Genomic DNA, 19859 nt, shown 5'->3' on the forward strand with positions numbered 1-19859 from the left:
GGAATTTTAGTAACTCTCTTTTTCCTGGTGTCAAGAATAGATGCCTACGCAATGGCCTTTCTTGCATTGCTACAATGTGGACTTCAATTTTGTTGCCCAACCAAGGAACATGTTATTTCACCATGAAATTGAGAATCGATCTTGTAGTTGCTAACCATGTCTAAAATAAATCCTTATGTTGAGAGTTGTCAATGATATAGCAATAGCTGCATTGGATCTATATATGATTCATTCCGTTGTTAGCTATATATACATGAGATCTTCAGCCAGTATTTTTTTTAGATTCAACAACTGGAGTGTGGAAAGATCATCTTGTTCCCTCAGATGTCATCCTCATGTATGTTGTTTAATTATGGTTGCCTCCTGTATAAGCACCTTCAAGATGTCTCACAAAATACCTATAGAGACTGTATGTGAAAACATGCGTTCAGAATAGGTTAGGAGAAATGTCATGTTTGAGCTACTTCATTGGAATAAAAAAATTAGCAGTTTTCCAGGTACAGCTCTAGGCCAATGCTCTTATATTCTATACATGTGAGTGATTTCAACAATATTAAGATCTTATATGCATGTTTGATAAATGATAGCAGCCCCTTGCTTCTTTATTTTAGGCTCAAGCTGAGTTATAGTATCTGTGATCCAAGTGACGATGTTTCAGGTGATCAACTTGACAGATGAATGTAGCCCTCTGAGTTTTTTTTCTCTCTAATTCTTCTGGCCATGTCAGAAACTTTTGTTTCCTTCAACTTCCTATTTGCATCAAAGATTCTGATGATCAACTTGACAGTTGCATTCTTCTTGAGAACTTTTGTAGTTATTCTTTCCAATTTTACAATATTGAACCACAACTTGACAGATGACCACCAATATTTAGAAGCATAACTTTTTTTTGAGCTGTCTCAGAGGAGGTAGAGGCCGGGAGGTTAGTGTCTGGTGTCCTGGGAAACGGTGTGCAAACCATATCACCAAGGTGGGCTTGATATCAAGAATTTGAAAATGCAGGGCTTAGCACTCCAGGTACGTTGGGACTTGCTCAAGCGATCTGACCCATCTGGGCCTTGGCAAGTCCTGCCACTCTTGAAGGACACTCTGGCTGGAGAGGTTTTTGACAACTTTGGTAAAAATCACAATTTGGAATGGGAGTTGTATCCTCCTTTGGTGCGATCTTTGGGTTTGCCATTCATGATATCACTCCTTTGGTTTCTAAGGTTGTTAATACTAGGTATAGAAACAAAAGATCACTGAGATAAGCGCTGGTGGAAAATAGATGGATAGAGGATATCAAGGAGGAGGCCACACCTATCTTAGCTTCAGATTTGATCAAGCTTTGGCTTGCTTTGAGCTCGGTCGTCCTCAATCCTGATATGCCAGACAACTTCAGCTAGCCTTGTGCTCCGTCAGACGTATTGTGGTGACCCGGCATACCACTGCATGGTGTAGTATGCAAGTCTAATATAACACCAATGAAACACTGTTCCACTAGTATTATATCACTCAGAGTGGTACAACAGAAACATATGCGGGTCCAAGGCATGTCTATAGAATTACAACATTGACTCTATTACATAAGATCATCACAGCCTCCTACTTTACAATGAGGTAAATCTGCAAATAAACTCCAGAAGAACGACTCGTAGTCTAGTCTTATCACGAACTCTATTTGTAGAGTATTTAACTAGCTATAGAGGCTATGAATAGATTCTAGCTAAATAGGAGCTATGTTTAGGAAGCTAGTTCCCTTCTATTGCTAATCTAGGTTTCTCCTTGTTGGATGTGGTAACTGACTTCTCTGACAGGGTCCTGTCTCTTGAAGTAGTTGTTGACTCCTCGATCTTCGAGTTGTACTGTAGATCCTCCTTCGATGCATCCACATCTAAGCTGAGGATTTAAGAGTGGGATGAGTACGAGCGTACTCAACAAGTTCATTATAGGAAAGAGGTGTTTAATGCACTAGCTACAACATTAGACCAGAAAGTCTAATACCAATGCAGATTTTCATAACCATTTCTTCAAAAGGTTGCTTTTATTCAGAAGAACTATGTCCGTCAGCCTTCACCGGTTTACTAGAACTTCATGGAGTTCCTTTCCGGCAGCGTTCGCAGTTCCAAAACCCGGAACAGGATTGACATGTCACGATTCATTACACTGTGTTGCTTTACCCATAAGAGATCTTAACCTTGGTGCCAACCGGGAAATTTCCCCGTCCACACTTCCTTTGGTGTGAGGCCCGGTATAAGGTCTAGCCAATCATGTTCCTCCGCTACCTCGAACACCCACCCTTTGTTGCAATCTCCGACCCTGGGTCCTCGCCGGTCCTCTTACACCAATTAAGGATGGACCCCGACCACAACGACAATGCAGAGCTCTATCATACATTCCTTCGCCGGCAGTTGCAACCCATCATAGACCACATTACCGTGGGGACTTCTACGGGTTCCCCACCCTGCATCTTGTCTCTCGAGATCAAGTGCCTACAGTAATGCGCATCCGTTGATGAACGAGAGGTGGAAACACTTTTGACTACTCCGTCCCACTCCGCGATCTTATGGTTAACACGGGTATTACAGCACAAGAATCACTCGGACGACATTTGTTGTTTAATCCTAGATGGATATAAACCCTTGCAATGGAACCTCCACCATATCAACACAATCCATGGTTCCATTTCCCACCACATAGTCATATTCATAGTTATGAAAATAGTGGTTTTGCTTTTTATGCAATAGTGATAAACATAGTATCGCAAGTAATTTGCTAAAAATACTCAAATGATATGAGCAAGCGATGAACTTGCCTTTCTTGACTGCAAGATTATGCAGGCAAGGTCTTCGATACGCAATAACTCCAAATTCTGAAATAGCATCATCGTTCGGTAAGGACGATGTTTAAAAGATTGGCAAGGATGCAATAATGCATAAGTATGAGATGCAATCGCTCTAAGCGTGACCTAACCCCGATGATTTAGGATCAGTGAGTTGTAATGATTGGTTCAGGGTGTGTTGCACTTTTAGAGTGATTCACAAACAAGGTTCTTCTTAAGGATTGGTTGCTTGGTATCATAAACAGGTGTTGTAATATATCATAATAATAACACTAATAGCACACAACAATAACATTTCGTATAATCCTAACCTGTAATGAATAGTGGTTGGTTTTAGCACTATATGGCATGGTTAATGATTAATTATCATATACTTCAAAAGAATAACTTTTGAAGAACATGTTCTTTAGTAAAGAACAAGTATGATAATTAGGGTTGTGGAGTTCTATGGTTTACTATGGTTTCAACTAGTTTTCGGAGTAAGTATTAGATGGATCACAACATAGTTGGATTCATTAGCAACTAGGCTTGATTGGTTTTACTTAAGCATAAGCAACTTAAGCAATTAATTATACATGGTTGCTATCATGGTGGGTTCATCTTGCTGGTGATAGCTAGCTAGAGTTTATAGGTCCTGTTAGGTAGGGTTGATGATGATTCCTTATTTTCTTCAAAAGAATAACTTTTGAAGAACATCCTTCTTAAGTAATAAGAATTATTACAATTAAGGTTGAGGTTGCCTAGGGTTTACCTTTGAATTCACTAAGTAAAGAATGGTTGGTTCCTGCATAGGATGATTCATAATTATCTAATACTAGTAGGTTTTAGTGGAACAGGGTTATGTAGTGCAAAATAATAGGTATGGTTGCTATTTGGGTTCATCACCATGGTGTGATGTTAAGTAAGGATGATTAAAGGTTAGTGTCTCAGAAGATAGGAACTAGAGTTGGTCCTATTTGATCATCTAGGCATGAACACATGTAATATCAATATATTAAAGATGAGTCTCTATTATTTTATGAAGTCATTGCAATTGTTTAGTTGCTACTATGGAGCTATGAATGAAATCAAAGTATCATGATCACATGTTCTAACCTAGGGTTTAGGTTTAGAAGCAAGTTATGGTTCATATGAACTATTGGGCTAGGGTTCCTAATTGAATTAGGATTTTGGGTTTCACATGAAATGATGAGGTTCTAGTTTTCTTTCTTATGGAACTAGGGTTTACTGATTACCCTATTGTTCATGAGTTAATAACTTCATTAATAAAGTTGAAGTTATTAATAGCTTTGAAACAAAAATAATATTAGACTTTTCATTTTATTATTTTTAAGGAATTAATAATAAAGATAATTATTATTCAAGTTTTAAATAGTAGTTGAAATAAGGGTATATTTTTTAATTCTTTTATAGGTTTTGGGATTATATTTTGAAGTAATGTTGAGTTAGGGTTTCCATAAGATTAAACATGATCAACAATGTTTGTATTATAAGAAATTATAATACAAGGTGATATTTATTAATTTCTTGATGGAAAAAATAGAAACAAGAAAATTATATTTTTAGTATTTAAGTCTTAACAATTCAAGATTTAAAATTGGTATTCTGAAATCTAGAGGATAGATTCATATTATTATTATTTAAATTTTACAGTATTTGTTGCTGGTTTTGTTTTGCTTATAATTTTCCTCTTGTTCAGAAGTTATCTCTATTTGATTTTTTTGTTATGTCACTTTATTTATTTAAAGAATTGTTCAAAAAAAATGGCTAAATAACTAGAGCCCAACTGGTCCAACCGGGCCAAGTTGGTCTGGCCCAAATGGCCTGCTCGGCCGGTCGGGCTCGGGTCAAGTTCGACCCGACCCAACCCCTCTCCCTCACGCTCTCCTCGTCCTCTCTCGCTCACGCGCACGCATACCCCCGAGCTCCCCATGTCCTGGCCGCGCCGCCGCTCTCTCTCCTGGCCGCCTCCAGCCCTCTCCAGCGCCGGCGAGATGGTTTCGCACCCTCCATGACGTGATCTATACCCTCCACCAGCTTGATTTGAGTTTCGTGGCTTCTCTCGTTCGTTCCCAACCTGAAAACCCTAGCCGCTGCCGGGGTTCTGACCGTCGCCGGCGACCATTAGCTCCGCCGCGCGTCGATGGTTAACCCCTCCGGCCTTCTTCACCACCTATCTCCACTTCGACGCCCTCTGCTTCCCCGTTGAACGGAAGCCCCAATCCCTTCGGGTTGGCTCGCCGTCGGACGCTTCTGACGCCGCTGCTGCTTGGCAAGGCTTCGGCTGCCGCCACGAGGCTCGACCCCTCCTGTGCGTGCGGCCACGCGAAATCCTTGCTGGTGTGGATCAATTCCGCCGGCATGGCCCCAGCTGCCACGCCTCCGGCTGCTCGTCTCGTGAACTATCTGAATCTTGACGCCGGCAGGACGGCATCCTCTGCAACCCCGGCGGCATCAAGCTGCAGCTGCTGCGTTGCTGTACTGGTTGCTGTGATGATAATGAACTGGTGGTGTGGTGGCTACCTCGTCCTCGACGCCGGCAGGATGGTGCCGTAGGCGCAACCCCGGTGTCAACCGCTGCTCCTACTCTCCCTATTACGCTACTTGTGAGCTATCCTCACCCCTTCTTTGTTTATGATTATGCATTGGTGGCTTGTGTGGTTATGGTATAGCTCTTATCTGCTGAACATACACTATTTTGTTGATTGAAAGTGTTTACTGTTACTGCTGTTTAATCTTAAGTAAGTTCAAACATGCTGATGACTTCCATGCTGCTACTACTATTGTATAATTTCCTTGATGGTTGCCTGTGAGCTGATAACTGGAGGTGGTATCATTTGTTGGCTGACTAGAACATGGCTGGAATATCACTACTGCTTGTGTAATACTGGGTTGGCCTGAGATTATTCCCTGGACCCTATGTAAATCCTGGTGACATGTTAATTAGTACTGACTGTTTATGGTGATGACTCAATCAAATGCACAAATGCTACTGGTCACTCTTTGCTTAATTAATACAGTGATGTCTCTAATTGGATAGTGAATTATCCAGGCATGTGTGGCTGGTTGTACTTCTTTACTTGTTGAAGCCGAACACACACTACAACATGCACTATTGAGTTGAGGTTTGGTTTGGGCCTTGACTATGATATATATTGATGCCCAGTTTAATTCATGGTTGAATGTAAGCAATGAAATAGAAGTACTATTACTGGATGATTTATTTGTCGAATACTGGTGAGCTTATGGTGTGCTTATTAAGCTTTGATTAGTGGAGATGCTTACTGGATACTTTGTATGTTCTTACAGCTTATGTTTAATGTCTTTTCTTCCTTTACATAAGTGCCCATGTGATTTCTAATTATCACATCTATCATGTGGTGCCTCAGATGAGTGTGCACATGATACATATGTATGAATATGATCTGGTGCTGTAGGTGCTTGTGTAAAATGAGAAATAGGCATTGATCATAGCTGTAGGGTCAGATGATGCAATCTGTCCATCCCAAGCTCCTGATGTTGCTTGAGTAAATTTAATGGATAGATCGATGTTTTCATTAGCTGATGATGCAAGGGCTGAGGCAAAAACTTGGATAAGAACATATATTAATATTTGACTTAAATTCTCTGTGATGAGCTTGGCATAGCACTACTATGCAGATCTGAGAGAAATAATTCCTCCTGATCCTCCTAGACCAGATCTAGTTGCTGGGTGGTTGGATTTATTTACTTTGCATGTTACTCTTTTATTTTCCCAGAAATGCACATGCTAAGAACACATTCTTTTATTAAGTTGATGGACCAACCTGCTGTTTGTAGAGATCTTGGCCTTCTGGACTGTTGATTGATTTTCTTCTTGTGGAATTCCTGCTCCTCCGAGCTGCTTGATCTGCTTCCTTATGGCTCTAAATAATCATGGCTATCTATGGTTGTTCTTCTTGGTACTTATGGATGAATATGTGCTGCTGGTGATTGCTAGAGAAGACTTGTTGTTCTGAGTGATGAGAACATGGGTGATGTGCTTGGATGAACAGGGATATTTCCTGAGATGATCTGGTGGTCTAGATGAAGAACAGATGATGTTCTTGGTGGTTCTTGGCTGGTTGATTGGGTGTGAGAACTATGTGGTGCTTAGACCGTTGTATGTTGCACCCACAAAGCAATATATACCCTGCCCATCTTCTCTATGTGGTCGACGAGCACACACATGCAACCTTGTGTGTGTCTTTGCTTGCTACTGCTTGCATGTCTTGGGTAGATGCATCTCCCCTTGTGGATCATCTTGGCACATGAAAAGATCTAGCTTTTCCATTTCTCTTTATTTTTAACATAGCCACTTGGCTTTACTTCTTTTATGTTTTCTTTGTTTGTTTTGCAGGTACAAGGCAAAGAAGAATAGAAGATATTTAGATAGGATTAGCTTAGTTTTGCTTCCTGTATTTGATCCTTGTAATATTTGTTAGTTGTAATAATATTGGATATTGTAATGACTTTGTAAATGTGTATTCAATTAATAAATGTAATTTCCCTATTCTTGATTTTCTATTTTTCTTTTCTTATTATTGTCCTATTCCTAATTCTACATTGTTTGAATTATAATTAGAAAATTATTGTTTGGAATTCAAATTCTTACTTCAATTTATATCTTTCATATTGAATTTTAATTCAAACTATTTCCCTCGAAAACATAATAAATAAACAAAGGTCATGTCGAAATCTATCGCACTTGTGTCGATGACATATATCAGTTCCATCGACACAAAAGAAGCCTCGATCACTTTGTGTTTTAGATGAACGCGCGAAAATTCCCCGGATTTTCTATGCATGAATGCAATGCACACATCTGTTTCCTCTATTTTTGTAACCCCAAATACTGGGATATTACAGTCTCTACCCCTTAAACTAAACTTCGTCCTCGAAGTTTGAACTCTCTCACGTTTCGGAGTGTGGATCTGACTTGTGCAGTCTACGACTTCTCTCGAACTCCGTGGTGATCTCACTAGATACTATTGAATATATCCCTTGTCCAGATTCTTCCTGGAATCCAATAGTGTCTGTCTCTGAACCATGGCTTCTTACTTCAATTCGATGATTTCTTTCAATATCATAATCTTGTTTCCTTTCTCATTGAAAATTCAATGATTGGGACTTCTTCTGGTGTTGCTAGTCTTAATTGAGGACTAATTTGATAACATACTCCTAATTGATAAATAGGTCTTTGTTTTCCCTTACTACCAAAACTACAATAATGGTACTTGGTAAGGTACTTACCATAAAAATGGTCTGGATGGTTTATTTCCCTAAAAATGGTTTAGACTCACTTAGTCTATCCAATCATGGATTATGGTTGGTACCTAAAACTATTTGGGGTTCTTTAGGTTCCATGAAAGGAATCTTTCAAATGGACTTTAGTTTTGGTATAGTCAATATCCTTCGATCTTTGGCCTTCTCGAGCTGTATTTGGTCTACGGTATTTTCTTCTTCCAACTTCATTAGCATTAGCTGACTTGAGCTTAAGTGCTTCTGAGTAAATATTACTCACTTGAACAAGTGATAATCCAATTATTACTTCCTCGAGGTATGAACCTCGGCTTCCGGTCTGACATCCTTCTGAAAGTAGTGTTCGATAATCTTATGAAAATAAGATCAAACTTCCTCTCAGTTCAGACCTTCTTGTTCTATTTTGCTCAAAGTATTGAGTCATTGTACATCTAACTCGATATTTACTCTACCCATTGGAGTTTTCTTATGGTCTTCAACTCCTTTTCTTCCAACCATTGAACTTATGGTTAGAATATTGGTCTAGGTCTAATTTATGGGTTGTACTCTTCTAAGGTTTTGCGAAGAATAGCTGTGGTGTATCCACTCAGTTGTGGACATCCAGTGTGAATCCTTCGACTAAATAATTATAGGTCACAATTATTTGGCTGACAAAATTTTATTTGTTTACGAATAATCCAATTATGGACTAGTTGATACCAGTTGTGGTTATTTGTTATCTAGAAGTGTACTCTATTATAGGTTTTGACCAATGGGTCGGGACATCATCTACTTTATTTCATAGTATTGATCCTATACCAACTGTGGTCTTCTGATATACCAACTATGGTCTTCTTATATCTGCTATGGTTTCATAGGTCATCTTCCTTCCTTCAGGGTTTATTTTTGCAAGAAAACCACTATGAATATAGTATCCTAAGTGATTTCCTATGCATTCCCTCTTCTATGTGGACTATGGATCTGCTTCAGCTTCACCATAATCACCAGATTTCTCACCTTCATGCTTCTTCCGTACTAAAGTACTCCTCTGTGGAGGCTAAGCATGAGTTTTGATTGATACTTTCTTCAGAGTATTGTGGTTACTTCCCACAACTTTACTTCCTTTTTCTGATGCACCTTCATCTTGTCTTCGGAATCTTCCAGAATTTGTCACTTCCTCACACGTTTACCATTACCCTCTAGATCTATAGCATTAAGTAAGGACTATATTATTGCAACATGCCTTTGCATATCAAAGTCTAACCTCATGTATGGATCTAGTCAAACAATGAAAATCCAATAAAATCCAAGAAGATTCAGCTTTGTGCATATAATACACACCATCATAAGCCTGAATATAGTAGTTGAGTAGGACATCTCTAAACATCAGGCTCTGATGTGTAGTATATAACACCACATAAGATAGGTTGATATCGTGATACTTAGCACTTATATATGGAAGTCTACTATTTGTCTCAACCTTTACCTTAATTGCACATTTGCATTGAGATAAACTTGAAACAAAGTGGTCTAGGATAGTTATTGTTAACCTAATTTTCTTTGGAATTACTAACTTAGTTTCCATTATGTTGAGGACTACTTCATATGGTATATTTAGATTCTAACATAACTAATCTAAATACCTATTTATTAGGATATCGCTCCTATACTTCCAAGTGTTTCTATCATAAGACTATGGTCATGTTGTGCTTGGCACACTTCCAATGGTTTTGGAATACAATTCTTGCACTATTAGTTTAGCACTTGGCTTCTTATTGTACTCCTCCTAAATACTTTAGAGGTTCTACTTCATCACATAATGATTCTCAAGTGAATCATATATGACTAGCAACTCTACCATGTAAGTAGACAATTTTTATTCCTATCTCTCTTCCTTACCTCCCAAGATTAACTCATCATGGTCTATACTACCTTATATAGCTTGTACTTACTACTTAGTATCTATTGTTTCACAAGTTCGGATGAGTTTTACTTACTCATTACTTGTCTTGGTATACACCTTCTAATAGGATATTTTTCTTATACACATATCTTCATTACTTGATATTACTCCTATTACAGGTCTGGGTAATTCTTACTTAACTATAACAGGTGTTGGTAAACATCTTCCAATAGGTTATCTTCCTTATGGTTGTATCCCCTCTTTGGACTACCATGTATTGTATACCAACTGTGATCTACTCATCTATTTTCTAAGGACTTAATGGTATGCTACATACTTGGGATTAGCTAACTATCTTTACTTAGAAAAGATAGGTTGAAAAGGTTGACTCAAGTGTGTCAGGATTATTCTCAAGTGAATACCCATCTCAAGTCATAAGAACTATTTAGTTCACCCGTTGCAACGTACGTGCATTTGTACTAGTATAACTAAAAAAAAGGTGAGATACATGTGAAGAACACTGAGATGAGATTGACGGAGCTAGTGATGGCGACGTTTTGACGCAATGTTAAGGGTTTGGCAGTGTCCTGTCAGTCTCTTGCTTACTTAATAAAATCGTTGATCTGAAAAGAAAAATGCTTTTCCTCGTAAGGCACTAATGAAGTATTCTGCGGTGACAATTCAGACTCAAACAAGGCTACTTGATTTGATGAAAAAATATGCTACCAAATTATCCTCACAACATCCAAAATTGTTGCCAACTTTTTGGATTTCAAAATATTGGACATTGGATAGCCAACTTTTAGCTACATGCAAACCAAGCATATACCCTAAACTTCCGTTACACTTTGAAAGCCAGGTTTAAATTCAATACAACTGACCGGTAGAATCTGCCGACTAGCAAAGTATGCAACATATACAAAGAAATAGCTCGGAGTATTTGCATGTAATTTCGTCAGCATGTTCTCCCTTCTTCGAAACAAAGATCACCCATGTTGTTTTACATAGACTTCTAATACGGCAGGCCATTAGTGAAACACTAAGCAATGATTATCACACTTTTTAGACTGCTACACAACATTTTGGACGACAATAATAGAGTAGGTCAATAGTTGCAAGTACTTGGCTAGTTAGCTTCACTGTGATCGTCCATCGTTTCCTCCCCTCAGTACATTTGCTTGCCACCTTAACAGTTAAAAGGAAGTTCACTGAAAGAGGTTTCCCTGGGAAACAACTATACAGTATGCTGCACCAGCCTGCAGATTTGCAACTCCGGTTTCTACCCAGTGTAGCTTCATAATTTGAAAGAACGTTTCTTGTATTGAATGGAAGACAGGATTTTCCTTCAGGGCATCAGGAGACCTATGATATAGTTCACTGAGCAGACATCACCTCAACAGTTTTGAGCAGCTCACAGGAACTTTAACTGGAGAAGCTGGTTGGTTGGCTGCAAAAGAGATACTGATGCAGTTATAAAACATGAATAAGCTGAATCTAGATTTAAGGGAAAAACATCGTAGCATGGGATTTATCTTTCTTCTTCTGGCATTACATGAATATAGGAGCAAGTTCCTGGCTCCACACGTGCCTAACATCCAAATCTGAAATTGCTCCAAATTATTGACCAACATATTACAATGTAAACTACAATCACGTATATATTAATAGCTACCTCAATTGTCTAGTAATCATGTGATTTGTACATTTTTCCTAATTTACTAATACAGTGGAGAGTACAAATGTATTACTAGGATCAGCATGCTTCTTTACATTTACAGTACCCATTTTGTACAGATAACAGAAAGCTATTCAATCATAATTGCTTTATATATATGCATGACGAACAGGATAACTTACAGGGCCTTGCTAATAAAAGCAAATGAGAAAAGGAGAGTTCTCGCTCGACAATTTGGAGATCTTGTCAGAAAATATTTCTTTAGAGCAAAGTAGCCATTCTCGAGTTCTTCATATGCACTGTCATGAGCAATATGAATTAGCATACTTGTGCAGGAGAGCAGCTGCATCTTGTTTTTTGAAGAACTTTGGATCCATGTGAGACTAGGTACGAGCACCAAAATGAATTGATATTACTTCCAGAATGGCACATAGAAAAATCTAAGCAATGTTCCTAAAAAAATCTATGTAATCTGTTCACAGTATCACCAAATGTAGTGTATGTGGAAGTGATTGTACTTAATTACCTCACATAACTATGGTTTGCTTTATCTGTATTTAGCGTGAAAAGAAGAAAATGTTCAATAGTGTAACATCACGATTTCTTTTAGTGCTAAAGAAACAACTGACTATCTTTTACATTGTCTATGCAGCAACACGATCAAGAGAAGGCGAGAGGCAAGAAGGTTGAAACACGATATTTAGCTTTACAACTACATGGTAGATTTATGCGAAGTGCTAGAATATGGTGACCCACAGGATTGATTTTTATTTCCATCTACATTGACTCAAAGAGAACTTAAGAAATCTTGGTAAAAGAGTAAATGGGGGCCGTCCTGGTCGGCATTCAGGAAATATTGTCAATCACAGGGAATACTTTTTGGCAATGATCAAAGAAACCTGCAGGCAAGATGATATTGTTCTAATTATTCCATAATCTGGGGATTTTGCCTGTTAATATTCATGTTCTTCCATTGCAATATGAATCAGGAGCCTAGTCAATAGCGATGTTTGGTCTGGAAAAAAAATCTGTTCAGAGGTTACAAATATCATACTTCCACTACACTAGAAGTCCGATCATTAGTATCCACAAATTACACAAATAGCATGCAATTCCCAACAAGACATGGCATGTTCATTCATCATGTACATGAGTAAATCTAACTAGGAGTGCGTTGACAAAATCATAGCAAGACATCAGTACAAACGTAAGAATAATGTTTTTAAATGCAGTTCTAGTTTTCTTCATCCTAGTAATGTACCTTAGAAGAGTCAAGGGTTCACCTGGTTGCGTAACAACAAAGGAGGCCATGGCATCAAGTAGGGATATGAAGCGCTACCGCCAGCATGAAGGATAGGACCGAGCTGATTCAGCTCCACTGATACACAATGATATGAACCAGCAAGGTAAACTATGAGCCGTCTCACAGTAAGTAGACAAGTACACTAATCCATCAATAAATTGCCACAATCTTAAGTGCAAAATGATCCACTACCACTACTGAACACTGAATAATCACACCATTAATCTTGTCATCGCCGTCTCTCAAAATCCAGACAAGAATAGGCTGAACAACACAAATGCTGCAGAGCCTCCCATTCTTGGTCTCACCAGCCACAAATTCCCATTTGCCCTTCGAGGAGCAGAGGAAGCTCGATTCCAGAAAATTGCAGTGTCGTGGTGTTCAGCACATGCATACTGCAGAGCCATAGTCACTCCCATCTATCAATAATCTACATCACTGGGGAAATAATTCTATAAGATGTGTACTATTGACCTGAAAGAATATTTAACTATGGTTGACCATTCGACGAGCTTTGCAAGTTCCTGATATTAGGCCGAGATAAAACTGGTATAGTACAAAACGATTCCCCTTAGCAAAACAGGCAGTGCCATTGGTGAGAAAACCATTGTACAACATGCAATTGGAAATAAAATGGGGTATTAGTGCTGCAACTAACAATCCCACTGTCACAACATTCTACATGAATTCCTACACAACATAACACAGTCATAAACCAAGCGATTCAAGGGAAACAGCGGAGTCCTTGAGGGTGATGGGAGCAGCAGTAGCTGGAGAAAATTTCAGAATGTGTGTTTCAAGCTGCAATAGCATTTCTCAGAGCAGTACCAAGTATGTATGCTTGAGAAAAGTAATGTGAAATGATATCTAGTTAATTTCATTTATGCCAATTCTAAACTGTTATCGCAAGTTGTATATTTGTCTAACTCCGTTCATATGAAGGATTACAAATACATAGTTAGGTCAACACGTTGCTTAACATTAAAGAGAGAAACCTGAATCTTTTGAGAATACGACAGGGAGCTAAAATTAAGAGATTTGTATAAGGATTCAAGACAACTTAAGAAATCTTGCTAAAAGAGTAAATGAGAACCGTCCTGTTTGGCATTCAGGAAATATTGTCAATCACAGAGAATATGATTCCGAGCATAGAAGTAAACTTCCGCCATTTTCTAGCTACAAAAAGCACTATCAGGTAAGCTAATAATGATAGATGGCGAGGATACACAAATGACTAAACATTGCCAACAACACCGGGACATCTTGTCTTATTCTATATCGAGAAAATGACATATAGAATAGAAATAACATTCCCTGGTTCAAGTTTTCTTCTTCCGCCTAGTCAAGCCCCTTCGAGTTGAGGGTTCACCTTGTTGCATACCAATGAAGGAGGGAACGCCATGATATAGGGATAGGAAATATTGGAGTGGGTGACAGTGCAGAGCTTACTCAGCTCCTCTGTTTCAAGGTAGAAGCACATGAAGTGGCAAGAATTTGGACGCGTCTCACGGAAGGTGGAGAAATAAACAAAGCCACCAATAATCGCCACAATATGGAGCGAAACATCATCATCCAGACAATACCGAGAGATGTTATGTGTATCATCTGAAGGAGATATGCCCTAGAGGCAATAATAAAATGGTTATTATTTATATCTTTATGTTTATGATAAATGTTTATATATCATGCTATAATTGTATTAACCGAAACATTAGTACATGTGTGATATGTAGACAACAAGAAGTCCCTAGTATGCCTCTTAAACTAGCTTGTTGATTAATGGATGATTAGTTTCATAATCATGAACATTGGATGTTATTAATAACAAGGTTATATCATTATATGAATGATGTAATGGACACACCCAATTAAGCGTAGCATAAGATCTCGTCATTAAGTTATTTGCTATAAGCTTTCGATACATAGTTACCTAGTCCTTATGACCATGAGATCATGTAAATCACTTATACCGGAAAGGTACTTTGATTACATCAAACACCACTGCGTAAATGGGTGGTTATAAAGGTGGGATTAAGTATCCGGAAAGTATGAGTTGAGGCATATGGATCAACGGTGGGATTTGTCCATCCCGATGACGGATAGATATACTCTGGGCCCTCTCGGTGGAATGTCGTCTAATGTCTTGCAAGCATATGAATAAGTTCATAAGAGACCACATACCATGGTACGAGTAAAGAGTACTTGTCAAGAGACGAGGATGAACAAGGTATAGAGTGATACCGAAGATCAAACCTCGGACAAGTAAAATATCGCGTGACAAAGGGAATTGGTATCATATGTGAATGGTTCATTCGATCACTAAAGTCATCGTTGAATATGTGGGAGCCATTATGGATCTCCGAGATCCCGCTATTGGTTATTGGTCGGAGTGAGTACTCAACCATGTCCGCATAGTTCACGAACCGTAGGGTGACACACTTAAAGTTGGATGTTGAAATGGTAGTACTTGAATATGGAATGGAGTTCGAATATTTGTTCGGAGTCCCGGATGAGATCCCGGACATCACGAGGAGTTCCGGAATGGTCCGGAGAATAAGATTCATATATAGGAAGTCATATTCCAAGTTTGGAAATGATCCGGTGCATTTATGGCAGGTTCTAGAAGGTTCTAGAAAAGTCCGGAAGAAATCACCATGGAAAGTAGAGTCCCGGAGAGACTCCACCTTGCATGGCCAGCCAACCCTAAGGGGAGGAGTCCAAGGTGGACTCCTCTAGGGTGGCCGACCAACCCACCTCAAGGAAAGGTGGGAGTCCCACCTTGGGTAGGACTCCCTCCTTGAGTAGGTTTCCCACATATGGGAGGTTTTAGTGTTGGGGTCTTATTCGAAGACTTGGACTAGAACTCTTGGGGCTTCCACCTATATAATGAGGGGCATAGGAGAGGGGCTGGCCACTTCAAGCCTCAGCCTTGGCCGCACCCCTTAGAGGGCCGGCGCCCAACCCCCTCTCTCCCCAAACCCTAGCGGTCTCTCTCCTCCACCACATCCCGCACGCTTAAGCGAAGCTCCGCCGGATTTCTCCACCACCACCGACACCACGCCGTCGTGCTGTCGGATTCAAGAGGAGCTACTACTTCCGCTGCCCGCTGGAACGGGGAGGTGGACGTCGTCTTCATCAACAACCGAACGTGTGACCGAGTACGGAGGTGCTGCCCGTTCGTGGCGCCGGAAGCGATCGTGATCAAGATCTTCTACGCGCTTTTGCAAGCGGCAAGTGAACGTCTACCGCAGCAACAAGAGCCTCATCTTGTAGGCTTTGGAATCTCTTCAAGGGTGAGACTCGATACCCCCTCGTTGCTACCGTCTTCTAGATTGCATCTTGGCTTGGATTGCGTGTTCGCGGTAGGAAATTTTTTGTTTTCTATGCAACGTTATCCTACAGTGGTATCAGAGCCGTGTCTATGCATAGATGGTTGCACGAGTAGAACACAATGGTTTGTGGGCGTTGATTCTCTTTTTATCTTTAGTTTGAGTACTTTGCATCTTTGTGGCATAGTGGGATGAAGCGGCCCGGACTAACTTTACATGACCGCGTTCATGAGACTTGTTCCTCGTTCGACATGCAACTTGTATTGCATAAGAGGCTTTGCGGGTGTCTGTCTCTCCTACTATAGTGAAGATTCAATTTACTCTTCTATTGACAACACTAGTATCACCGTTGTGGTTCATGTTCGTAGGTAGATTAGATCTTACTCGAAAACCCTAAACCACGTAAAATATGCAAACCAAATTAGAGACGTCTAACTTGTTTTTGCAGGGTTTGGTGATGTGATATGGCCATTATATGATGATGAATATGTATGAGTTGATCATTATTGTATTGTGGCAACCGGCAGGAGCCTTATGGTTGTCTTTATATTTCATGTTGAGTAGTATTTCAAAGTAGTTGTAATAGTTGCTACATGAGATGAACAACCATGAAGACAGCGCCATGGACCTTGACGCTACGCCGACGATGATGGAGATCATGCCCGAAGATGATGGAGATCATGTCCGTGCTTTAGAGATGAAGATCGAAGGCGCAAAGACAAAAGGGCCATATCATATCACATATGAACTGCATGTGATGTTAATCCTTTATGCATCTTATTTTGCTTAGATCGCGACGGTAGCATTATAAGATGATCCCTCACATTAATATCAAGATAATAAAGTGTTCTCCCCTCGTATGCACCGTTGTAACAGTTCGTCGTTTCGAAGCATCTCGTGATGATCGGATGTGATAGATTCAACGATTCACATACAACGGGTGTAAGCCATGTTGCACACGCGGAATACTTGGGTTTGCTTGACGAGCCTAGCATGTACGAGACATGGCCTCGGGACAACGGAAACCGAAAGGTTGAACACGAGTCATATGGATGATATGATCAACATGTTGATGTTCACCATTGAAGCTACATCATCTCACGTGATGATCGGTTTTGGTGTAGTGGATTTGGATCGTGTACCACATAACAACTATGAGGGATGTTGTATTAAGTGGGAGTTCATTAGTAATTAGATTAAAACATGAACTAATTATCATAAACATAGTCACGAGTAGTATTTTGAATTAATTTTGTAGTATTGGCATCCGTTTTCTACCATGCGCTAGTCTTGTAATTGAGATAGAAATACTGTTAAAATCTGACAAGAAACTTTACGGATTGGTACCGTATTGTTAAAGAATCAAGAATTGATTAAGTCCTATTGCAAACTTTTAGTAAACCTCACATTGTTGATTCAAAGAGCTATGGTTTCAATTAGTACCTAAAGTTATCTTGTCTCCGTGAAACTTGAAGTTCAAATCTATTTGAAAAGTAAGGAGCTGAAAATTTAGTTTTCGAAATAATCAAGGTATGAGATATATGAGATATCTAAGACCTTATTGCAAGATGATAGAATATATTTGGTGAGACTACATAAACTCATAAGTTTTATGGGAATGTATGAAGGTTGAAGACGCCAGGCGTCACAATCCTCCAACTATTGGGGCACTAACGATATTCGCATATCCATGAAGATATCATCCTTAATATGCACCGTTGCTAAGACCCGTCGTATCGAAGCATCACGTGATGATCGGGTGTTATAAATTCTACGTGTGCTTACAACGGGTGCAAGCTAGATTTGCACATGCAAATACCAAGGTTTAAACTTTATGAGCCTAGCATGTATAGACATGGTCTCAAAAAGTTGTCATAAATTGATGGATAAAATTATGAGTGAAATTGTTCATCATATTACATAGTTACTAATAAGTGAAATCAAGAACACTTGTCATATGATGATCAACTTCAAAGTAAGAACCTCAAGGTTATTGGTATTTGACCAACAAACCTAGAAGTTATTGATGTTGAAGTGTTTTTCGAATAATGAGGAAAGCTAAAAGAGAAACTGCAAAAGATATTTTGGCAAAAGAAAAGAAAAGACTAGAAAGTCTAGCTCAGGTGTATATAAATGATATACATGTTATGGTTGTATTCCTAGTTAAGTCACACTAAGAAATTCTTGGGTATTAGTACTATATTGGTTGGTATGAAGTGTCATACAAAACAACGCAATACAAGAATACAATGGCCTAAGTGACTGACAAGGAATATGATAGGAATGCACGTCTGGAACAAAATAAAGTGTTATTATGTTCGTCGTTAGCATTCTATCTAGCCCTTAGAATTTATAATAAAGAACTTAATAATTGTTATTTTGCTCTGGTCAAATGAAAACAATGAGTTGTTCAAATTATGACATTACTCCATATATGATGGATAAGTTATTATAAATCTTAATGGTGAAACACACATACATAACACTGACGCCAAAAAGCCATAAGGCAAATGATTTGAATTCCACTTATTTGTGGAACCGCCATTTAGGTCATGTTAGAAAGGAACGCATGAAGGAACTCCATGCAAATGGATTTTTGGAGTCATTTGATTTTTGAATCATTTGGTGCTTGCAAATCTTTTCTAAAGAGAATGATTAAAATACCGTTCATAGGCCAAAAGTTGAACGGGCAACTAAGTTAGTGGAAAAATACATGATGATGTATGTGGTTCAATGGGCATAGTTGTGTGCGGGAGATTCTTCTACTTCATGAAAACTTTCAACAATGAATTGAGTATATATATGTGGATATATTCAATAAGGAAGAAGTTTGAAACATTTGAATGGATTCAAATAAATTTCAGTATGAAGTGGAAATCATCGTAATAGAAATCAAATATCTATGATTGAATCATGGTGGAAATATTTGAATTACGAGTTTTAGCGAACATCTAAGAGAGTTATGAAATTGTTCTACTACTTACGTTTCTTGGAGTATCATAGTGATGATGAAGTATCCAAGAGATATATCCAAACTTTGTTGGATCAATGATGAGATAAAATATTGATGCCATTATATTTTTGTGGATTATGCTTTAGTGACTACCGCTTTTACCTTTGAATAGAGCATCATAATGATCCGTTGAAATGACACCATACAAGTTATGGCATGGGTATAAACCCTAATAGTCAACCAAAATCGGATGAATGTCTTTGTTGGTTATCCCAGGGATTTAATTGGGAATTCTTCCCACGAGACAAAGACAAAAGTGTTTGTCAATGTTTCTTATTTCCGAGAAATTGTTTCGAGTGAAATATTTGAGTGGGAGGACAATATAATTTGATAAGGTTTATGAAACTGAGCATAATGATCAGAGTAGCGCAGCATCGGAATTGGTTTCGGAAGCGGCCACGACGATCATGGCTCTCATGACTACAAAGTGTTTTAGCCATGGAGATCGAAGTACATATTGAACCTTTGTAGGTATGGTTTACTTTGTGATCAAATAAATGATTTGTGGACAAAGGATTGATTTTGAACAATGATAAACCAACTACAAAACAAAGAA

Source organism: Lolium rigidum, chromosome 4, assembly GCF_022539505.1.
Source record: "Lolium rigidum isolate FL_2022 chromosome 4, APGP_CSIRO_Lrig_0.1, whole genome shotgun sequence".
NCBI classification, from domain to species: Eukaryota; Viridiplantae; Streptophyta; class Magnoliopsida; order Poales; family Poaceae; genus Lolium; species Lolium rigidum.